The 25,100-nt window shown below is 43.5% G+C and overlaps 1 long non-coding RNA gene across 1 annotated transcript in view; it reads left to right on the top strand.

Annotated features, from left to right (window-relative positions):
- LOC110284432 overlaps positions 1–22,085 on the top strand; it is a 26,336-nt gene extending 4,251 nt beyond the window's left edge. The window contains exons 2-4 of the long non-coding RNA XR_002376931.1: positions 13,389–13,453; positions 16,485–16,726; positions 21,948–22,085. This is a non-coding gene — a long non-coding RNA (uncharacterized LOC110284432). The remainder of the gene's footprint in view (positions 1–13,388; positions 13,454–16,484; positions 16,727–21,947) is intronic.
- The last annotated feature ends 3,015 nt before the right edge of the window (positions 22,086–25,100 follow it).

The raw sequence follows: 25,100 nt of genomic DNA, 5'->3' as shown, positions 1-25,100 counted from the left end.
CCCTCCCCCTCCCTGTCCCTCTCAGTGGCTATCTTTTGGGGATTCTCTTTTAGAGGTAGAGTCTTCCCTATGTGGTACTGGCTAGCCTGAAATTCTCTATGTAGACCAAACTCTGTGTGTAGACAGATTGCTTTCAAGCTCTTGATGTTTCTCTTGCCTTGGCCTCCTGAGTGCTGAGATTAAGTAATGAGTCATCATAGTGACCCTTTTGTATCCCTGTGCCTGTATATCTAAGAGAACAGCCTCCACTACAGGGATCCTTTATTATACAGTATGAAATTATCTACAAGGCTGTGGAGATCATTCAGTAGACACTAAGTGTTTGCTGCCCAAGCATATAGGTCTGAGTTTTATCTCCAGCTCCTATACTAAAACCACACAATCTCCCCATTGGGGATGTGAGAACAGGAGGGTTCCCAGGGCTTACTGGCCAGTCAGCCTAACGCCTGGATCAGTGATCTCCAGGTTCAGAAAGAGACGTCCTGACTGAGAAAGACACCCCATATGGTGGTTTAAATGTGCCACCAGGGAGGTGCAGCCATTTTGGAACAGGTATGGCCTTGCTGTAGGAAGTGTGTCACTGTGGGGTGAGCTTTGAGACCCTCCTAGCTACCTGGAAGACAGGTTTCTGTTTCTTGTCTTCAAATCGAGATGTAGAACTCTTGGCTTTTCCAGCAGCATGTCTTCCTGCATGTTCTCATGCTTCCTGCTCTGGCAATAATGGACTAAACCTCCAAAACTGTAAGCCAGCCCCAATTAAATGTTTGCCTTTATATGAGTTGCCTTGGTCACGGTGCCTTTTCATAGCAACGGAAACCCTGACTAAGCCACATCATCCTCTAGCTTCCACATGCATGTATACGTGTGCACACACATGTGCACACACATGAACATAGACACACACAGACAATATCTATAGTAATGCTTCCACGTGCATGTATACACGTGCACACACATGAACATATATACACACAGAGAATACCTATAGCCATGAATCTAAAGAGCCCCCCTTCATACAAAGATAGCTTTAGGGAGAAGAATGTGGCTTAAGAAATCAAACACATCAAGATTCAAGTGCTGGCTCTGGAGCATTAGAGATATATTCAAGTGCTGGCTCTGGACAAATGGTTCACTTCGACTTGAGCTTTTCCAACTTGTACAATGGGAATGAATCACATCCTACCCCCACCCCACCCCCACTCTCCACCCTCCCCAGGCCCCTCACTCCCCTACTTTACCCACATTCCACTCCCACACAGACACTATTTCAGACCCCACCCTGCACCTACCACAAACATGCACACATATCATCACACACACACACACACACACGTATACCCCGCAGCATCCACACATCTTATCACACCTCACAGCCAAATCACCCCCATACCTCATCCCACACATACCTTCCCCACAGCACCCCCCACACCCCAGACCTTCACAGCTTCTTTGTTTCCAGACTCTGTTAGAGGAGGAAGGGCAGGAGCTACTACTTGGCCTCTTAGAAAATGGTGAAAGGGAGCCAGAGAGATGGCTCAAAGATTAAAGACACTTGCTGTGCAAGCCTAAAGACCTGCATTCCATCTCAGGAACCCATACATAGGGAGAGGGAAAGAACTGACCCAACCAAGTTGTTCTGGCCTCGACAGGCACTCCGGAGCACACACCCCTGCACACACACTGTGTGCACACATGCACACAATAAACGGCTCTGAAATGATGAAAAAGTTGGAGTTCTATTAGATTTCCCGTCGGCCGCTGCTATATTTGATTATGTAAAGGGAAGATTGTTATATAAATCTCTCTATTGGTTGTTGTTTTTTTCTTCCCTGTGTGGGCTGGGCTTCCTGTTTCAAAATAGAAAGCTGAGTGTGGATGAACCGTGTCTCCATCTCCTCTGAGTTCTATGGTTTCAAATGTGGGGCTCAGAACGAACGCTAAACTGTTGACTGTGTTATACCAAGAAAATGAAGGGGTTTTCAAAATGCATAGGGACAAAATATATATGCATAAGGACAGAGTGTTTGCTACACCTAAAATAATGTGTCTTCTCATTGGGTGAAACTGTTTGCATGGGAACAACATTAGGGATAATTTTAAAACCAAAGGCATTTTTCAAACACTGTGATTAAGCAGGGAAGAGCAGCTCACTTCAGCAATGCACAGGCAAAATACAAGCAGAAGTATTCAACTAAAAACATTTTAACTGGAGTTTTCTTTCCTTTTTTCTTTTTATTGAAAACAGATTTTATTTTTTTTAATTTAATAGATGCTGGTGATGATTCCCCCCTCTACTCTCCCATCCCCCCAAGTCCCCTCCCATCCTGATCCACGTACTTTCTGTCTCTCATTAGAAAACAAGTGGGCTTTTAAGGGGTAACAATAAAACATAATAAAATAAGGTGAAAGCAGACACATCAGGATAGGACAAAACAAACAAAATAAAGGAAAAGAGCCCAAGAGAAGTCACAAGAAGCAGGTATAGGTGCAGAGACCCACTCAGGAATTCCCAAAAAATCACAAAACCAGAAGTCATATGTGAAGGATTCATAGTGTGTAAGAAGAAAAAGAAAAGAAGGAAGGAAGGGAGGGAGGGAGGGAGGGAGGGAGGGAAGGAAGGAAGGAAGGAAGGAAGGAAGGAAGGAAGGAAGGAAGGAAGGAAGGAAGGAAGGAAGGAAGGAAGGAAGGAAGGAAGGAAGGAAGGAAGGAAGGAAGGAAGGAAGGAAGGAAGGAAGGGAAGGGAAGCTCAGATATACATTATGAGACAAGGAACCTCTGAAGATACTGTTGGGTTTGTTTTCTATTGGCCATCTACTGCTAGACATGCAGCTTAGCCTTATGAATAGTTTGTTTCCTACACCACCTGAAAGGCCAGGAACCAGAGGCAGGACAGCCCAAATATCCAAACATGTCTGGCAAAAAGTAAAATAAAATAAGAAATCAATGAAATGCTTCCTAATGATATTCTGCTGTAATCATAGATGAGTAGATGGGTGCCCAGCCCAGTTGTCATCTGAGGGGCTTCATTTACCAACTGATGGGAGCAGATACAGGAACCCACAGATGACCAACACTAAGAGGAGCCCGGAGCCCTGCAGAAGCTGGAGAGGAAAATTTGTAGGAGCCAGATGGGTTAGGACAGGCCACTGAATCAACTAAGCAGGGATAATAGAGGCTCACAGAGACAAAAATGGCAAACACAGGGCCTTCATGGATTTGATAGGTCTTTTGTATATACCTATGGTTGTATAGCTTAGTGTTCTTGTGAGGGGGTGGAAAAGGGGGTGTCTCCGACTCTTTTGCCTGCACTTGGGACCCTTTTCCTCTTGCTGGATTGCCTCATCCAACTGCAATATGAAAGTTTGTGCCCAGTCTTATCATATCTTGTTATGTCATGTTCAGTAGGCATATATCATGTTCCTGAAATGTCTGCTTGCTAGCTCTCTCTCTCTCTCTCTCTCTCTCTCTCTCTCTCTCTCTCTCTCCCCTTCCCTCTTTCTTTCTCTGTCTCTCTCTTTCTTCTTCTTCTCTTTCTTCCTTCTCCTCTTCCTCCTCTTCCTCCTCCTCCTCTTCCTTCTCCTCTTCCTTCTTCTAAATAGAAACAGAGGACAGATAGGAGTAAATCTCGGGAAGAGGAGAGGTAGGGAGAAACTGTGAGGGATGGAAGAAGGGGAGATGTGGTCAAGATGTAATACATGGGAGAAGAATAAAAATACATACATACATACAGACAGACAGACAGACAGACAGACAGACAGACAGAGTAGATCATTTCCCCAGTGAGAATCCCGTGGAGAGAACTAAGTGTTCCTTTGTAAGATATTGGAGATGACTTCAGAGTTAGGGGTGGGGCATGCGTCTATCTCTCCTCTCAGCCTTAGAACCCCATCTGGTATAGACCTGTGCAAGCCTGGTGCATGCTGTCTCAGTCTTGTGAGATACTCACATATGAGTATCAATCACATTGATGAGGAGGAGTCTTATTTTCCTGGTACTCTCCATCTGGCTCTCACCAGATCTTCTGAAGGAGTCCCTAGGCCCTTATGGGGAGGGTTGTGATAGAGACATCCTGTTTAGATCTGCGTGTTCCGAGGTCTCTCACTTTCTGCATACCCTCTGGCTGTGTATCTTTGAATTTACCTCCCTGTGATAAGTAGGGAGCTTCTCTGATGATGGTTGTGCACTACTCTATCTATGAGTGTAGCGGAATGTCACTGGGAGTTGTCTTATTGCTACGCTCCTTTAGCAGAATAGTAGTATTTTGGCTTTAGGCTAGGTTCTTAGTGTCCTATATCTAGTCGGAGGCTCTTGGTCATCCAAGCAAGGTCTAGTGTGGATTCCATCTCATGGAGTGAGCTTTAATCAAATCGGATACCAGCTGGCCACTCCCACAAGCGTTGTGTCACGATTTCACTAGCATATCTTGCAGGCAGGACATCATTTGTGACTGGGTTGGTGTCTACATTTATCCTTTGATAGTGTACAAAGTACCTTCCAGAACAAGGAGCACTGACTTGTATGGATGAAGGCTCTAGGGAGGCACCAGCTCAACGTCTCCATTCTGAATAAATCGTGTAGGTGTTATCTTTAGAAATGGGCCTTGCCATCAGTTTGTGGAGAGCAACCTATGTATTTTTGGCAACAGCATGGGTAGAGTGGGGATTCCCATGGAACCCTTTGGCCAACAAGTGAATTAGACATAGCCCATTCCTAATCCATTCCCAGGACTGGAAGCTTCAGTTTGACAAGAGATATCTAGTTGTGGTTCTGTCTCCCCTGTTATCTGACAGTTCCATTTAGATCACTTTGTGTGTGTGTGTGTGTGTGTGTGTGTATGTGTGTGTGTGTGTGTGTATGTGTGTATGTGTGTGTATGTGTGTGTGTGTATTGTGTGTGTGTGTTAGAAAGTTTCTACTGCATTAGGTTTCCATTTTACTCCTTAAATGGTCCTTTATTTAGCTGTCTCTCCTCCTATTCCTTCCTTTATTCCTCTTCTCCTCCCCTCCCTGCTATATTCTCCTGTTTCCGCACACACACACACACACACACACACACACACACACACACTCACCACATACCACATACACCACACACATACTACACACACACACACCCGACATATACCACATACATAACACACACACACACACACCACACACCACACCACACCACACACACACACCACATACACCACACACATACTAAACACACACCACATATACCACATACATACCACATACACACACACACACACACACACACACACACACCTCACACAGTCCCTTACTCTATACATAACCTCTGTGGTTCTATGGATGGTACCTTGCTTATCACCGACTTAATAGCTAATATCCACCTATATCTGAATACATACCACATTTGCCTTTTAGGCTCTCAATAATCCCACTTAGAGTACTGGCTGGTTCTGTGTGTCAACTTGACCCAGCTGGAGTTACCACAGGGAAAGGAGCCTCCCTGGAGGAAATGCTTCTTTCCAAATGGCGGTGTCCTTTGCCATGCAGAAGCATCTCAGTTTCATGAGATCCCATTTATTACCTACTGATCTAATTCCTGTGCCAACCGTGTTCTGTTGAGAAAGTCTTTCCCTGTGCCAATGAGTTCACGGCTCTCCTCCATTTTCTTGTCTGTCATATTCAGTGTGTCTGGTTTTATGTTGAGGTCTTTAATCCTTCTGGAGTTGAGTTTTGTGCAGGGTGATGAATATAGATTTATATGCATTCTTCTACATGAAACTGTCCAGTTTTGCCAGCACCATTTGTTGAAGGTGCTTTTTATCCAGTGTGTATTTCTGACTTCTTAAAAAAAAAAAAAAAACAAAAAAAACAGGTGTTCATGTGTGTGCAGATTTATGTATGGGTCTTCAATTTGATTCCATTGGTCAACATGCCAGTTTTTGTGCCAATACAAAGCTGTTATTATTGCTATAGTTCTGTAGCATAATTTGCAGTCAGGGATGGTGAGACCTTTTGCAATTGTTTTGCTAGAATTTTAGCTACCCTGGGTTGCTTGGTTTGGTTGGTTGGTTGTTTGGTTGGTTTTGTTTTTGCAAAGCTGAAAATTGTCCTTTCAAGCTCTGTGATGAATTGTTTTGGCATTTTGATGGGGATTGCACTGAACCTGTAGATTTTTTTTGGTAAAATGACTATTTTTACTATCTTAATCACTGATCCACGAGCATAGGAGATCGTTCCATCTTCTGATATCTTCTTGAATTTCTTTCTTCGGCGTCTTACAGTTTTTATCCTACAAGTCTTCCACTTGCTTGGTTAGTGTTAGTGTTACCCCACTTGGTTAGTGTTACCCCACTTGGTTAGTGTTACCCCACTTGGTTAGTGTTACCCCACTTGGTTAGTGTTACCCCACTTGGCTAGTGTTACCCCACTTGGTTAGTGTTACCCCACTTGGTNTAGTGTTACCCCACTTGGTTAGTGTTACCCCACTTGGCTAGTGTTACCCCACTTGGTTAGTGTTACCCCACAATCATTTATATTTCTGAGATGACTGTGAAGGATGTTGATTCCCCGATTTCCTTCTTAATACAATTGTCATTTATATATAGGAGGGGAACCGATGTTTGTGAGCTGATTTTATATCCTGTTATTTTGCTGAAAGTGTTTATCAGCTGCTGCAATTTCCTGATGGAATCCATAGGGTCATTTATGTATATGATCATATCATCTGAAAATAAATATACTTTGACTTCTTCCTTTCAAATTTGTAACTCCGTGATCTCCTTTAGCTGTCACATGGCTCTACCTAATTTGTTCATGATGAATTATTTTTTTCATCACATATCTGTATTTGGTTTCCAAATATTTTATTGAGGATTTTTAAATCTGTCTCCGTCAAGAATATTTGCCTGTTGTTTTGTTTTTGTTCTTGTTACTATGTTTATGTTTGGGTTTCTGATTTGGTTAACAGAATAATACTGGCCTTATCACAGGTATTTTGGAGTTCTCCTTCCTGTTTCTATTTTCTGAATAATTTAAGAAGTATTGGCTGTAGATCTTTGAAAGTCTGGTAGAATTCTTCTGGGAATCCATCTTGGCACAGGGTGTTGTTTTATTTTAAGATTTGTTCATTTATTTTTTTTATGTATGCTGTCGCTGACACACCAGAAGAGGGCATTGTAGAAGAGGGCATAGGATCCCATTACAGATGGTGTGAGCCACCATGTGGGTGCTGGGAACTGAACTCAGGACCTCTGAATGAGCATCCAGTGCTCTTAATCACTGAGTCATCTCTCTAGCCCCGTGGCCTGGGGTTTTAGGTCCATCGCATTTGTGACAGGCCGGTCCAGGTTGATTGCTTCTTGTTTCACTTTTGCTGGTTCAGATGAAGCTGCAATTCTGATCATTGCTTTTGGATTTTTTTCAGCTTCATGGATTACAAGTTTCTAATCCAGGTGTGGCAGTTTACACTTTTAATTCCAGCACTTGAGAGACAGAGGTAGGCAGATCTCTGTGACTATGGAACCAGCCGAGTCTATAAAATGAGTTTCAGAATAGCCAGGGCTCTTACACAGAGAAACCTTGTCTCAGAAAACAAAAACAAACCAACCAACAAACAAAAAAGCAAACAAAAAGAGGAATACAAGTTTTTAATATATTCCTTTGTGACATCCCGAGTCTCTTTGGCATCCATGGCATTGTTTCCTTGTTCACCTCTGGTTCGTTTTTTTCTTTCTTTTGGTTAGTCAGGCCAAGGTTCTATCCATCTGCTTTATCTTCTCCAAGAAAGGGCTTTTAGATTTGTTCATTATTTGTATTCCCTTCTCTGCTTCTATTTCACTAATTCTGCTCTGGTTTTTATTATTTCCTGCCATCTGCTGAATTTGTGTTTGGTTTGTTCTATTTTTCCAAATTCTTGACTTGTATCGTAATGTTGTTTATTTGTGCTCTTTTTGACTTTTTAATGTAGTCACTTAAAGCTATAACTCTTCCCACAGGACTGCTTTTAATGTGTCCCAGAAGGCTTTGCTGCTGTTGGGTTTTCATTTTCATTTAGTTCCAGGAAGTTTTATTTCTTTTTTTGTTTTTAGTTCTTCTTTGACCCATCCATCACTCAGTCATGAGTTGTTTAATCTCCAGGAGTTTGCATACTTTCCAGATATTTGTTTTTTATCCATTTTAAGTTTTATTGCATTAAGGCCAAGTTGGTTACACGGAGTTATGCCAGCCTTTCTGATTTCATTAAGACGTGTTCCATGTCACAGAGCCTGGTCTGTGTTAGAGAAGCTTCTGTGTGCTGCTGGGGAGGTTACGCATTCTTTGGTGTTTGTAGAATACTTATAGGTGTCTGTGAAATGCACGTGATGTGTAATGTCATTTAATTCTGATACATCTCTGTGTATTCTTTTATCCAGGTGGACTATCTATTGAAAAAAACTGGAATGTTGAAATCACAGATTGCTAATGGGTTAATGTCAATCTGTGCCTTTAATTTCAATAGTAGGCTTTTTTGTAAAATTGGGTAGAGCAGAGTTTAGTGCATATATGTGTAAGGTTGTAACTTCTTGGTTAATTGTTCCCTTGGCTAGAATGAAGAGTCCTTCATCGTTTAGGGTTTATTTTCGTTTGAAGTCTATTCTGTCAGGTACTGGCAGAGTGACACAAGCCCGCTGCCTGGCCTTGTTTGACTGTAGTACTCTTTGTCCTCCTTTCACGAGAGGGGAGCAGATCTGTCAAGTTAAGATGAGTTTCTTGCCGACTACACAAAGATAGATTGTTTTTCTTAATCCATTCAGCCAATCTGTGTGTTTTTTATTATTATTAGAAAGTTACTGCCAATAATATCGAAAGTTAGTATTGAAAGGTGTATGTTAGTTACAGCCATTTCTATGGTGTGTGTGTGTGTGTATGTTTCTGTTTGCGTTCTTAGTCTTCCTTTGTATTTCGCTAATTATGCTTCATATGTTTTCTTTCCACAGTCTCTTGGAGATGCTTATTTCTCTCTTCTGTTTCAATAAAGTATTGCTTCCATATTGTTTAGGGTTGGTCTGCTGGGTGGGATTCCTATTGGGGTGTGCAAGTTTCAGCTTCTCCTTCAGCTGGGACAGGCTGCTGGTATGACTAGGCTTGTATGGCTATAATGCGAAGACTTCTATGCCTCTCATGTGAAGACATTCCCTGTGCTTTCTTATACTTTTGGGAATTTTACATATTCTTTACTTGTTTGGTCTTGTTCCTCTACTTTATCTTTGGATCCTGGTGTTTTCTCCTCTAGCTGTAAAGCTCTCTCTTCAGTCTTCTAGTTGGATGATGGAGTTTTCCAACTGCATCTTCATTTCAGCTTCAGTTCCCCTCAATATTTCTATTTATTGGATTTATTTCTCAACTCCTGGATTGTCTTAGCCATTTCATTCGGTCTTCTGTTTGTGTTTTCTTCAGCACAGTATCATGACCTTTCATATTGTTTTTACAGTAAACCAGGCCTGTGGATTTCTTGTGTTGATTGTGTGTCTGGAACGAACACAGCAGGCTGAATTTGGTATATAGGATGTGCCACCTAGCCTGAACCTGAATATTATATAAGTTGCATGCAGATCAGGCTCACCAGGCTTGGCCAAGCTCTGTTGGTGGAAATGAAAGTGGGGTCAAGTAGACTCACTAGCCTGCACCAGAGCACAGTATGTGTGTGTGGACCTGGCTGGGACTGGGGCTGTGGATCCAACATAAGCAGCTATGGGGTAATGGGAGTTTAGAGTAATTTTATGTTATACAGGAAAGCTCAGACTGGTTCCCTGCATCTCAGTATCACATGGATGAGCCAGAGGGTCTCTGGCATGAGCTGATGAGTTCCAAAGGAAGGGAAAGGGTCTGAAGTAAGATTAGGATTGGGGTCTCTGGCAAACAGGTATGTGCAGACTGGATTTGGGAGGAGCTGTGCTGGGGACCACAGGTAGGTTCTTGGTTCTCCACACCATGTGGATCTAGAGGATGGAGAAGTTGTACGGTCAGTTCTCACTCAGTGATCCTGCTTTTCCATACTTTTCCAGGCAAGCACTCCACTCTCTGAGCTGCATCCTTGGCTCTATACAGATTTACTTCTGTCATGGCTACCTTCTTCGCTCTTGTCTGCTTTATTATTATTATTATTTATTTATTTATTCACTCATTTATTTAACTCTTATTTCTTGTTCTTTCACTCTTTATTCTAAAATACTTCCTCACAAACTGATGATGTATTTATGATCTTGCCTTTCCTTAATTAGATTCAGTTAGGAATGTCTTCCACCATAATTTCATCTTCCTGTCTTATGTGGCTCCCTTGACATCTCTCACATCGCTGCATAGCCTTCTTGGCCTGGCATCTCATCTTGTGCTACTCATGGAGGAGAAACCTTACTTACTGTGGCAGAAACCAACCCTGGGCCGGTCCAAACTGGAAGTATCTTTGGCTCCTGAAACAGGAAATGCCTGTGGAGGGACATCAAGATCTCTAGGTCCAGAGAAGGACATCTGTTCCGTACTTGTCTGGTTTACTCTCTATTCTCTTCCTGTGAAGAGACACCATGATCAAGGAGACTCTTATAAAAGAAAACGTTTAATCAGGAGCTTGATTACATTTCACAGGCAGCAAGCAGAGATAGGGAAACTGGGCCTGGTGTGGGCTCTTGAAGTATCAAAGCCCACTTCCAGTGGTACACCTCCTCCCATAAGGTTACACCTCATAACCCTCCCCAAACATTTCACTACCTGGGAAATAAGCAATCAAATATGGGAGCCTACAAAGACCTTTCTTATTCAAAGAAACACATCGTCTCTTTTCTTCTCTTGGTTCTTCAATTCCCAGAATCCCTTCTCTCATGACACTGATCTCCTTCATCCAGAGAGGAAATGCTGTTACAAGCAGCAGCCTAGCACTGACCTGACTGCCCTATGGTAGTTGGCTTTCCAACCTCAAGACATAGTTGTAGGAATGCCAAGGTCTGATGGCATATGCAGAAAACATGCCCACCTCTGGAGCAAGATGATGGGCTCAATGCCTTCTCTAAAAGCACAAGGAAGAACATCCCAGGGAAGGCATTCAGTGTGCTGGTATCCTTCACAGGAGAAGAAAGCATACTACAGAAGCTAAAAACCAGATCTCAGCTGGTTTTTGTCAATATAAAGCACATTCAGTTGATTGATGAGGATGTTTTGTCGTCTAGCTGAACTGTAAGGGAGCTCTGCATGGATACTACGTCACATCATTTGTACCAAAACCACCACAATACTTTACGTCACTTGCTATCGACAGAGAAGTCCATTTTCAGACTTCTAGGGTCTACTCGCCGTGACTTGTTATGATGAGAAGTAATATGCCACATGTATACCTATCTCGAGTCACATGGCTTCTACTCTGGCTCCCATGAGCCTCTGTGTCACACAAACATGCTGGGGCTAGCATCTCTGTGGGACATTGATGTGTAACCTCTAGCACTTTTCATCTTGCTGAAGGTTAGCCATGTATGAGACACAGGAATGAAGCCCTTTGGATACTTCCTGCCTCCAACTAACTCGTGGACTGACTCCATATGCAAAATCAAGCCAGCACACAGCTTGGGGCAGAACTACTGAGTTCATGAGCTAAGTATAGAGTGTCAGTTCTTATCAACTAAGCAGAGGGTAGTTTTTTACACAGCTCCCAGTAGCTCGCACACTCTCCAGTCTCTGCTCATTGTAGTCTTGTGAGTACTGAAACTGCCCAATTGCTATAGATATCCGTCTAAGAGAACTGAGACTAGAGATGGAATGCTTTCTCTCTACACTGCCATCTTGCTTACTTCCTGCTTGGGCTGGGACATTCCCAAGATCCTTTAAAGTAATCTCAAGCTGTGGGGAGCTGGCTTGCAAGTCTGCAGTGTTGTCTGTGACACTTATTGTAGCAACCAAAGAGTGCAGTCTTTAGTACTTTGTAGACTCTTTACATAATTCTTCCTGTGGACAGACCATCATACTCTGATGTTTTCATAATTTGAAAGAAAGTTCTGCACTAAAAAGAATTAGACAGAACGATTTTTAAGCTATCTTATCTTTAGAAATTCCTTGTCCAATCTGTGTTTCCTCATTAACACTAGGAAACACCATTCCCAACTCCTGCCAGACCTTTAGTAGATGTTACTAAGAGGAATGGAGCACTTGGACTTAGTTTTTTGGGGGATTTTTTTTTTTCAGAAAACACATAGATTGTCTCACGACCAATGTGCAGTTTAAGGGCAGATGTTTTATTTTGAGACTATATAGCACTGCCTTGATGCTCTCAGATCTGGACACTGAATCTCTGAGGGCGCTCCAATGATGAGAGTCTGGCAAGGTAAATAGTCTGTACTCTTGAAACGAGAAAGTTAGCAGCAACTGTCTTTGGGGGTTACTATAATCAAAGTATTTGAAATTACATGTATGTATGTGTGTGTGTGTGTGTGTGTGTGTGTGTGTGTGTGTGGTGAGTATGTGTGTGTATACGCAGGCTTGCATGGAGGTCAGAGGCACTCAATCCCCTGAGGAGTTATAGGTGTTTTTATGTGTCACTCAACATGGATCTGGGACCAAACTCAGGTGCTCTACAAAAGCACCAAGTTCCTTAAAAACTATGCAGACATCTCACCAGCCACTGAAAGCAAATTCGTGTCTACTCTGAACAGGGCCTTGTGTGCTCTAATTCCTCCATCAGTATTATTTGCTTGTTACAACGCTTGACTGACTTCATAATATTCACATTAACCCTTTCTTCCATAATTAAGAGTCCTGATGTATTGAAATCTTAGTTTGAAATATTCAAACATTCTACATTTCTTCCCCCAGATAATCAGCTAAAATTATGTGTATGCGCATTGCTTTTCCGTCCCTCTAGATTCTACATCTGATAACTCAGCCAATTATGACTCAAATGTTTTGAAGGAGCATTATGTCTGTAGTGAGCATGTAGGGACATTTTTATTCTGTTGTTACTCCCTAAGGGATACAGTGTAACAAATATCTACATGTATTTACAGTGGACTAGGTGTAATAGTCTAAAGGTGATTTTAAGTACATGAGAGATTACCCAAGGCTTCTGAACAAGTGTCACACTATTTAATAGCTGGGATCTAAATGTCTTCAGATTTGGGTACCTGGAGTAGAGGGTCCTGGGATGAATTCCCCATGGACAACAAGGAATATACATACAGTTGTGGATCATCTACACATCAATAATAAAATGAGGAGTTTTAAAAAAAACAACCGGTGTTACAAGCTAGATGGAGACAGGAAAGTCTGGTTCTCGGGGAAGAACTAAGTTTTCTCATATTTGTGTAACATATTTGTGATTTGAAATGTCTGCCATGTTTTGTGATAGCAAAGGAAAAGGGTGTGTTCTGCTGTTCTCATTCCACTTTCTCCCAGCAGGCCAGCATCCTGCTTTCCTAAGCATCTGAAATGGCCCCTTCAGGTCCAACACCTGAGTCCTTGAGGTATTAAAAGAAATACCATGTACAGATTGCACAGACAGGCAGAACACATTTACACAGTGTTAATGTAGAAAAATGGCATGTTCAGAAGAACCTAGCTACAAATTAATTAGAATAATTAGGTCAATATAATTAATATAGTTAGTAATGTTATACTACTCTAGTTAGGTGTGTCCTCTCCAAGAGACTGAAAAATCTCCTCTCCCTCTCTCCCTTTCTCTCTCCCTCTCTCATACACACACATGCACACACATACACTTGGTTAAAAAATGTTTTATAACCCTAAAGCATTATAATAGCACGTGGAGTCCAGTGCAATAACACATCAATTTCACCATGAGCACACCATTAAGAGTAGGAGTCTGCAGGACACTCCAGAGACACATAAAATGCAATCCTACTAGGGAAAATTTCTGATAAAATAGACGGAAAATATCCCCACTGCCAAAAAAGTGCTTATTTCACATTAATCCCAAGTTTAAGTCTGGTCATGATTGCACACACACACAAATATGAATGTAACAAACAGGTTCTGGACTTTACTTGATGAATAAAACAGACTTAGTAGGGCTTGAGTTAATAACCCTGCAGAAGACCAGGGTCCAAACACCCAGTAAATCATGCATGCCCTTGATTCCTGGGTCATCACTGCACACCTCAGAGATGCCATGGCCCCAGAGCATCCCCCAGCTGAGGAACAACTGATGAAATGAATTCTCAGGCACTGGATACTGACCTCCAGACCGACTGGCTCTGGCCCTGTCCAGCTTTAATGGTTGTCTCTTTGGGAACGACACCATTCAGTCATCTTCGCTTTGAAAAACAAGTATATTTCATCATTATACTCAAGAAAACTAGGAAAAACCTGAGACTGATTAACCACCTATTAAAAGTCTACCCACTAACAGTAGCTAATTAGAGAATCTTCAACACTCAAGGAAAGCAATTGGGGTTACAGAGTGTGGTGGCTAATGTTGATTGTCAGCTTGATAGACCTGGACTCACCTAAAAGACAAACTTCTAAATGTGTCTGGAAGGAGGTTTCTAGAGTGGTTTAATTGAAGGGTAAAATCCACTTTAACTGTGGACAGCAATATTGCCAGCTCCTTGATGGCAGGTCCAGGGAAGAGGAGAGAGATCCTGGTCCCGCTGGGTTCTCTCTAGAGCTGAGCGGGATGGTGAGTGTTGACAGCCCAAAAGAAACACACAGAGCCGGGAGTCTTGTCGAAGCAGGAACTCAACTTTATGGCATCAGCCTCTTGCTTATATAAGTTCAGAACACAGGGAGGGGGATTTTGGTGGGTCAAGATGACATAAGAGGTGGGAAAGGGTGACAGAGAGGAGGGAGTGACTGACGGGGCCATTGGCAAAGCTCTACATCAGCAATGGTGGGGCAGAATTGGAGCCAAACAGGTCTTGCTGAGTCACCCCAATATGGAAGTGACAGAGACAGGACTCAAAACTCAAGCCAGGCTCAGGCTTGTCCTCAAGGCCCAGACTGGGGCCAAAATGGGGCCCAACACAATATGCTACAGCCTGAGATCTTGGCCTTGATAAAAGGGACAAGGCCAGTGTAGCACCAGATACCATTTATTTCTCTTTGCCTGGTGAAATATGCAGTGTGGCTAGCTGCCTCATGCTCTCGCACCTGCCTTATCATGGCAGCCTGCATCCCTTTGAACTGTGAGCCAAAACGAGCCTTCCCTTCTATAACTTGCTGTTGCTAGATATTTTTGTCACACCAGTGAGAAAAGCAAGAAATACCAACTGTATTTCAGAACTACCCTTATAGGGGTCCCCTGACAGTTGAGAGTCACAGAAGGGCAACAGTAAAGTTGATGGCAATTATAGGAAAGTAGTCACATGTCCTTCATTTCAAAGACCCTGATTTCTAAACTGTAGTCAACACCTACAAGGCTAAGAACAGGGAAGCATCACCTCCTTTCACACCACTGTGACAAAACACTGCACAGAAGCAACTTAAAGCGTGAGACTTGCATGGGGTCATGATGTTGGCCCACCATGATGGTGAAGGCATGAAGGAGCAGTTTAGCTCTTGGTGATGGTAGGAGTATACAGCAGAGGCTGTGCACATCGTGGCCAAGAGGAAGCAGAGAGAAAAGGTGACAGGAAACAGCCATGGACAACACACTCAGAGAACGAAGGCCCAACCTCCTGATATTGTTAGTACCTCTTAAAGAAAGGCACCAACTGGGGACCAAGTGTTCAAACATGAGCTGTGGAAACATTTCATACTTCAACCATGAACAGAAAGCAAGGAGGGGTACACAGCTTTCCATAGGCTCACCTAACACCAAGGCCCAAGACAGCTCTTTCCAGAAAGTCCAAAAGAAAAATGATTCCCCTTCCGGGTCTCAGGCCTCCCTGGACTCTGGTGATTGCCTGGGCTCTGGCGGTAGCACCTCATCCTTATTACCAAGTCTGCACCTCCTCGGTAAACACTGGAGCATATCTCCAGGGGAATGCAAGGTTCTAGTATTCGGCTGGTTTTTGTTTTCCTCTTGCCTTTCTGGAACATAAATTAAGAAATGCCGTTAAATGCCCGCTTCTGCAGTGTAATCACGGGGCAGATACTGTGGCTGATAATGTTTACACACTGCAAACTGCTTTACTTCTTATATAGAGTCGGAGAGATGTGTTTAAATGTTTTTTTCATGGCTCGTACTTGTAGATCTCTAAAATAGATTTGAATAATTATCCAGCATTACCATCACGACGCTTTCTTGAGTTATAATTAAAATGCATCGTTTTATTATACTTTCAATTTTTGCTCTAGAAAAATGTTAAATTGTAACTACACATTCAAGTTTAAATTAATGTACTCCTTCAAAAAGTAATTCAAGCCATCTTTTACCTATAAATATTATAATTTGGTGGTAGTGTGTGTGGAACGGGATTCATATAAATATTTAAATGAGTGCATGGAAAACGTTAAACACTTCTCCTAAGTTTAAGATTTGGTACACACTCTTTCAGAAATGATGACAAACATATCAATTTATATTTATCCAAGCTGACAAGACAGAATTTGAGCTTCCATATTCATTTGCTGACTCCTTCCTCTGCTGAGAAGTCTGCTTTTGTGAGATTTCATGGCTGACAGTCATTTGGCTACTTGGGCTGATCCACAAGACCAGTAGCATTATGGGAAGTAGCTGTGAAGGTCAGGAAGAGGCTCCTGAGCACCAGTTTCAATGAGCAGAGGAACGACAGTCTTTATAGACCATTTCATTCTGGAGTGCCAAGTAAACTAAGGTAAGAACTAGGGATTTTCTTGTAGACAAAGAATATTAGCAGACTTAAGCCTCTTTGGGTTGGAAGGACAGATGTGCCACATGTACAAGCAGTAATGTGAATTTATCTGGAAGGACTTGAAGCTGAGAGGTAAGCACAAACAAGGGTTGGCCATGTTCAGTCAGAGACTTCAGTGCCAATCAAATGATGGTGCCTTTTATCCTACTTACTTGGGTTGCTCTGCCTGGACAGGACATGAGAAAGCTGACCACCTGTAAGGCCACCTTGTCAGTGCCTCAAAGCACTTCCTGAAGACCTGGGACCCACTCCCCAGTGAAAATGGCTGTGCTGATACAAACATCCCCCCAACCCCCAAAAAAGCCAATCCTCACACTGAACTTGTCCAGTGTGGGGAAGGTGCCAGGGAAGAAAGTGTGCCTGTGAAAGGATAGAACTTGAAAGAATTTTGAATAGTGGTCTGGCTCACTGCTGAGCAGAGGCACCGTCTGAGTACAGATGGGGTAGTGCCTAGCACAAATTCGAGCCCACCTTTCACTGGGAAGACCCCTGCGCACATCACCGTAACTGGCTGGGTCCTGTAGGGGCTGCTTCTGAGGCTTTCATTGGGAATCTTCATGTGAACGCTGAAGGTCCTGTTCCCCAACTGGTTCTTGATTGGTCAATAAAGATGCAAAAGGCCAATGGCTGGGCAGAAGAGGAGAGACTTCCAGGTTCCCATGGGCAGGCTAGAAGAAACAGAAGGGAGAAAGGGACTTTGCCATGCTTTAGAGGGAGAAAGTGTCACATGCTATGTGAGATCTCAGGTGGAGTGGCCATTGGCCACTTCTCCAGGTGGAATATTAGAAACAGAACCTTTCTGAGGGCAGATGTAGGGTGTTGAACAAGGAGAAGGTAACACAGCAACTAAGCTAAAGGCAGATTTAGGGTGTTGAGCAAGGAGTAAAGGAAAAGGCTCTCTCTCTCTCTCTCTCTCTCTCTCTCTGTGTGTGTGTGTGTGTGTGTGTGTGTGTGTGTGTGTGTGTTTCATCTCTGGATCCAAGGGAACCAGGGCCATCTGGTAGCACAGTCCACCCAGAGCTAAAAGCAAGGTAGTAGAAACTACACACTACAGGATTCCTGTGCACCTATCACTTCCATGATACAGCAGTGGCACACCCAAGACAACTGACTTAGAAACTAAGAGAGGCTTCTTTAGCTTATAACTCTGGAAGCTCAATATCCAAGGTCTGGCAGGAGGGTGGTGGTTGGCTTTTATGCAGGTACCATTTCGGCAATGGCAGGAATGCATGTCCCCTTGATCTGTCACACCATACGAGGATGAAAAAAGAGACATAAGGCAGTTAAGTTACCACAGTTTTCTTTGAGGAAGACCTCCAGTGACCTAAAGACCCTCTGCAAGACCCCATCTGTTAAGGGACCACAACATCTCCCAGGGAAACAAATCTCTTCTTGTGGACCTTCGCAGGCCAGCCGCTCAACATTCAATCCCTGAGCCATGATTGCATAATTGTTCAGTCAAGTAGCTTGGGTGAGGGCTTCGAAGGGGCCACTGCCCTTCAGCACAGCCCTCACAACTGTTGCCAGATGGAATGCAGGAGAGCTTTGATCTGGATATAAACAAGCCTGCAAGTTCTCAGAGCCATGCTAGCCTCGCCCTCTGTTTAAGCCTTGGCACTGCTGTGGAAGAATTCTTAGAAGGCAGAAAAATGTAGTGTTAAAGTCACAAGCCTCTTGAGTCAGAGGAGATAAGTGTCGATTCCACCCCTCCCTTCAGAGCCCTGATTAGCCTGCGACATTCTGGGGGTCACTTTGCCTCCATGACTTGCCTTTGTTGTCTACACAGGCATTTTCAAAAGAGCCTTTTGGGTAAGGTGATGTGACAGTCAGCTTGTGTTGCTGTGAAAAAAAAAAAAAACACAGAGAAGCTCAACTTAAAAGAGGGAATGGTTTACCTGGGCTCCCAGTTTCTCTGCTTTTGGTCAGTGGTCACTTGGCCTTGTCGCTGTGGGTCCTAGTGAGACAGGACATCATATTAGGGAGCATGTGGACTGATAAATGGCTCACTTTGTGTCAGAAAGGATGTATAAGGAGACAGCAAAGAAGGGAAGAGAGTTGGTGGGAAGAGACCCACTCCTGTCACCTAGATACCAACTACTCAGTCTCTGTCAACCCCCTCAATAGCCCATCAAGTTATAAATCCATCCTTGTCAGAGCCTCCACTTTACAAAGCCCATGAACATTGCTGTCCTGGGGACCAGGAAGCAGGCAGAGCTCCCTGCCTTCACTGACCTTCATTCTAAGGGTCCCACAGTATCTTTCACCTCATTTCTTGTGCCAATAAACAAGGTAATGCATCTAAGCAGCTTGCACTAGGCTACCATTTTTAGAGCCCTAACAGCTGCTGTGGTTATTATTATCACCGTTGATATTATTTAGTAGTAGCTTGGAAGCCTACAGGAAGCTCCTCACTCTGTGACCCTTTCTTTGCCCGTGACTTTGGATCTTGCACTATATTCTCTCTGCAGTACAATAAAGTAAGATGAAATGGGGTCCTAACACAAACAACGAAACACACAGATAACCCAGTATTGACCGGACAGCCAACCTATTTATTTGTATACCGCACTGTCCAATCTCAACCTCCCGGATAAAGACAGATACATGGAAACTTCAAGATATGAGGGTCTTCCAAATACCAGCAGTGGCATCAGCCAGAAAATTAATGTGTGTGCTAGGGTGGGGTTGCACTTGACATATAGTCGTAATTAACAATGTTTATAGCCTTAATTTTAGCAATGAAATAGAACATTATAGTCCGAAGGCAGGAATCTAGAAAGTTATAAAGTGTGGGGGGTAAGGTGTTTCTATTTAAGGCCTCTGAGTTTTTACAGCATGTAATACTGAATACGATTAAATGTTAATGTATTTCATTTTGCTTTGCTGCTGTTCTTGTTTAAGTTTCTTAGAAATTTATTATTTATGTATAAACTTGTTTTATATCCAAGTACATCTGTATAGCAGAGGAGGGCATTGGATCCCATGGGACTACAGTTAATTGGTGACTGTGAGCTGCCATGTGGGCGGTGAGAATTTAACTCAGAGCCTCTGGAAGAGCAGCCATCTCTGAGCCATCTCTCCAGCTTTGGTTTGTAACATAGGCTATGATGCTGGGGACAGTGGATTTTGTTTTGTCTGTCTTTCTGCCTTTCTGTCTTTCTGTCTTTCTGTCTTTCTGTCTGTCTGTCTGTCTGTCTGTCTGTCTGTCTGTCTTTAGAAAACCCAAGTGAACTTTCCAATGTTCTGAGGTGCACACTGAGGCTTTGGGTTCAGAAGCAACTCGATTTTTAAGTGGAACTCTCCATTTTAAGCCATTCACAGTCTTGATGAAACTTTATCAAAATATGGAAAACCAAGCTCAGCCATTCCAACAACGAAAATAAGCATCACCTACAAATGTAAAGCAGCTAAGCTCGCCAAGTGCAATCGCACAGAAATTCAGTTATGTGGCCAGACAGGGCTAGGGGTCACTGCCTTCAGACCAGGAAACTAGAGGCAGTGGTAAGGTGCCAAGTGGTAAGAAATTATCCCTCTTTCCCCATGATACTAATGAAGAAGGAAACAACATTTGAGGTTTAAAGTTGGGATCACATAGAAAGTTCTAGACTCCTGAAAACTCTCACCAAGAATTGGCTGAACACAGAGGGATGCGTCTTGTGTTGAGAACAATGTAGAGAAGGAAGATGACAAAGCTGTAGCTATCACCCCATAGGGCCTCACCTTCATCATCCATGCTAAACCTGGAGTCTGTCACTTAAGGGAACTCATATTTCCAGTCATGGAGCCATTGGATAGTCTTCTTCAGGCATGTTTAAAGTACTTGTTTACAATTATAGAATTTAAAATATACCTCTTAAAAGTGTTTTTTGGGGTTGTTCTAATTTTCAAAACATTTATAGTGATTATAAAACCCCCAAATGACCATCAACCTAACGTGAAGTACTTTTCACGAATGCCACTGCCTACTCAGAATGAGCAGTGCAGCATGTGGACTCATCATGCAGAGTCTAGACCATGTGGTCTCAGGAAGGATTTCAAATGTAGCTACTCAGGAAAACAAAATACTGGGATAACTCAAGGAAAGCAGAAACCAAGCCCAGCCAGGAAGGCTGACTTTACTACATTAGGGAACTTTTGCCTAGAAAGATTTTTCTCAAGTGAAATTAAACAACTAATAAAACCCTAAAGCAATCAGCTAACCAATCACTAGTCAGCCAAATAGTGAACCAATCAGCTAGCCTAACCAATAATCCAACCAACCAGGCAACCAGTCAACCAACAAGTCAGCCAGCCAGCCAGCCAACCAGCTAGCCAGCCAGTCAACCAGTCAACCAGACAACCAACCAATAAACCAACCACTCAATCAACCATCCATCCATCCATCCATCCATCCATCCATCCATCCATCCATCCATCCATCTATCCATCCATCCAGCCATCCATCCAGCCATCCAGCCAGCCAGCCAGCCAACCAACCAACCAGCCAACCATCTCCCAGAGAACCCCAGTCTCAAAGGCATTTCATCTTATTTACTTTTGTTTCAGAACCTTTGAAGGTGACTGTCCTCAGTAAGGGAAAGCTTCTGAAAAGAGGAGAGATACATTCAAACAGCCTTTCTCATGGAGGTCCAAACAGATCTACCAAGTCTGGGCTGATGCTGATGACCAGAACAGAGATAGCCCTGGAAAACTCTAAGCAAATTCCACAGGCCAAAGAAAAGGAAAACGGATGAGTGGGGGAGGTGACCTGCCCTATTAGGGATTCTCTTCTAAGTCCAATGAGTGTCCTTTCTGAGATCTGTTGTCACCTTACACTGAGGCAGCACCTATCTGTCTTTTATCTGTCATGTGACCCATGGCCAAGTCCCCTCTGATCCTTTCAAGTTCCATCCAGATAACTGAGCCTGCCAGATCGCTAGGCTACGCCCTGCCCCGTTGGGTTGCTCTACTGGGGTGGATAGTGGGTTGTGTGGTTGGGGTAGTGTTGGATTGGGAGAGCGGCAGGTCCTGTGGTTGGAATGTAAGAATGGTCTTGCTTCCCTGCTAGGAATATTCTGTAGGACTGGGAAGGTTGAGAGTGCCACAGTACCTCAAGACGATAAACGTCAGGTGGATTCATTACTGGAGCCTAATTTCTGTGCTGAGAGACATTTTCTCCCCACAGGTCCTTGCAGGCAGAGACATTATCCAGGACGTTCGGAGCAGAGGCCGTATAATTCACCACATGAAAGAAAACCTTCACTAAGTTAAAATCTTTGCCGTGCTGGGGCATTGAAAATATTTGGAAAATAATCTTCATTCCACAGTTTAGTAACATCATTCTTTAAACCCACTAAGGCTGTGAACATTTTTCCCTTATCTAGACGCTCGTCCCCCACATGAAGGCCCATTTGCAGGACATCTGTCTTGTTTATAATCCTCTTTGTCTGTCTTTATCAAATCCTTCAGCTGCGTGGATCACTGGCCATTCCCAGACATCCCATTTAATGAGTCTTCTCCAAAGGCTGCTCTATGGAGAACCTATGTGCCTGGAAGAGGCCGATGCTCTCACTTCAGCATGCTTTAAGAATTAACCAGTAATCACATAAAATAACTGACTGTATGCAGGCTCTGTCCCTAAATGATCTGGACTCGGGAACCTCAAGGGACTTGTATTTTCCCTAGAAAATACACGTCACTTACTGTGTCAGCCTGCAATCTAAGTGTGGGACCCTCTGCAACAAGACAAGACACTGAGAACTGTGCCTTATCTGTGTGTCTTGTCTTTTGTATTCCATCAAATCTGTATCTTTGCTTGCCAAGCTGTGTGGCAAACGCATACCAGTAACCTACCAGTGACCCAGACAGTATCCTCAGAAAAGATGACTCCTGTTTCAGAGGGACATGGTCACTCCAAGTTGCGGGGTCACACTGGCAGAATCAGCCCAGAGTTCACTCCTCACCCTGCCGTTGGCCACCAAATATTTGAACACGTGTGCTGTCCTCACTGTATTTAATGTATGGGGAGTAAACTTTCCACATATATTTTAACTAACGAATCTTGGAGTATTTTGACCTCCTCAAAGCCTCAGTTTCTAAGACTTAGGCAAACTCTGGGGGATTGTAGCAACACAATTATTCTCATGGAGCTAATATCCACCACTAAGTGCAGAAGATGTGAAGAAAACAACATGAGAGAGATGGTTTTTAAGAGCACCAAAGATGGAAAGGAAGAAAGATCAGGAACAACAACACAGGAAATTCCAAGGTTGCTTATTTAATTCATAAGTTTTTTGTGTTTTGTTTTGTTTTGTTTTGTTTTGAGTGCTTAATGGATGTAAAATCCAGCTTGGTCTCTCGGAAGAGGGGAAGAAGCAATGCTATTGGCTGATGGCATGCCCTGAATTTGGGAGCCAAGGTAACTAGGTGACCACAGCTCCCTCTGGGCTTCCAGAGCAGTGCACACAAGGTCCTGTTCAAGCCCTGAGTCCTCCACCATGTCTTCCGTATTCTTCTGCTCTGCTTCCTTCCTACTGTGTGAACATCCACTCGAACTTCATGACCTTGGAGCTGAAGGAGGTCACGATCTGATTGCAGATTCACCTATCTCTTGTGTGCTACATAGAGATATGCATGTGTCCTGTGAGCTAATAGAGGTGCACGAGAGAGAGAGAGAGTGTGTGTGTGTGTTCATGTGTGTGTGTATGTGTGTGTATGTGTGTGTATGTGTGTGTGAGTGTGTGGGGTTTCCTGTGTGCTACATGGAGGGGTATGTGTGTATCCTGTGTGTTACAAGGATGTATGCATGCTTCTTGTGTGCTACATGGTTATATGAATGCCCCGTGTGCTACAAGGAGGTGTGTGTGTTCTCTTACCTGGAGAAGCACCTACCTACCTAGACAAAAATTATTCCACAAAGGTAAAGCAAGAAGTCTCAATTCAGTCACATCAGTAGTTTTAAAATATGCATGTATTTAAATATATTCCTCAATTTCTGTACTGCTTTTGAAAAAAAAAACAGATGTGTAAAGGAAACTTTTTTTAAGCAGTAGCGTTATTGTTTCATTCCATTTTAAACTATATTCTCCCCGAAGAACATTCTGTGGGTGTGAGAAAAGTGGCAAAGAATGATGGCATCGTTTTTCCATTTTTAGCATCTAGTTAGCGTTCTTCCAGGATGCCTCACTCCCAGGTTTCAAGGTATGGGCCAGTGATCGTATTAACAACACTCAGTTCAAGCTCAGGAGGCAGCTGAGTCCTGCAGTGGACGGTGTGAACTGTGATGCTGAGCACTGCGCTCAACTCGATTTTCAGATTACATTTTATATAGAAAGAAATCAGCTAGCTTCCTGTGCAGCTTCTAAGAAACCCTCTCAAAGACAGTCCCTCCCTAGGGACAGATGCACCGAGGAACCTGCTACCTGGGGGGGGGCTCCTTTGGAGCTCAAGATAAATAGACTTTTTAATCCAAATGTACCACAGTTGAGAGAAAAAGAAGGGAAAGGAAAGAAAGAAGAAAAGAGAGAAGGAAAGAGAGAAAGGAAGAAAGAGAGAGAGGAGAAAAGAGAAAAAGAAAGGAAAAAGGACATTTAAAGCACTAGGGTGGGTTTCTTTTCACCCACAGAGAGTTTCAGAATTCTCTCTCTTAAAAAAAAAAATAAGTATTGTTCAGGGGAAAAGGAGCACTCTTTGTATTACTGCAATTTCCTGAAAACATTAACTTCATAAAGCCTGGATCCAGCTTTTGGTATCCTTTGACAGTCTCAATAGGGGGGAAGATCAAGGATTTCCCTGCTGACAACTTGCAAATGCTGCTCTAAGCTTCTGCTTCCCAGAGAGGAGGAAAACAGCAACCAAATTCACTCTGAGGGCAAATAATGGTCAACTGCCAGGATGACAGGACGGAGGTGGGCTGGCAAGGTGGCTGAATTATTGCAGGCTTGATTTCTGAGGTTCCCTCCACCTCCCCCACCACACACCTGTGTTCCTGTCCCCTACCACACCCCAGTGTTCTCCCTCCCCACCACACACCTGTGTTCTCTCTCCCCACCACACACCAGTGTTCTTCCTCTCCCATCACACACCTGTGTTCTCCCTCTCCCATCACATACCTGTGTACCCCACCACCACCACATACCTGTGTACCCCACCACCACCACACACCTGTGTTCCCCTCCCCCATCACACCCCAGTGTCCCCCCTCCTCACCACACACCTGTGTTCCCCCTCCCTACCACACACCTGTGTTTCCCCTCCCACACCACACACCTGTGTATCTCCTCCCCCACCACACAGCTGTGTATCTCCTCCCCCACCACACAGCTGTGTTTCCCCTCCC

Source organism: Mus caroli, chromosome 18 (genome assembly GCF_900094665.2).
Source record: "Mus caroli chromosome 18, CAROLI_EIJ_v1.1, whole genome shotgun sequence".
NCBI classification, from domain to species: domain Eukaryota; kingdom Metazoa; phylum Chordata; class Mammalia; order Rodentia; family Muridae; genus Mus; species Mus caroli.
Note: the sequence above shows the minus strand (reverse complement) of the source record. Positions and strands in the feature narration are given on the sequence as shown.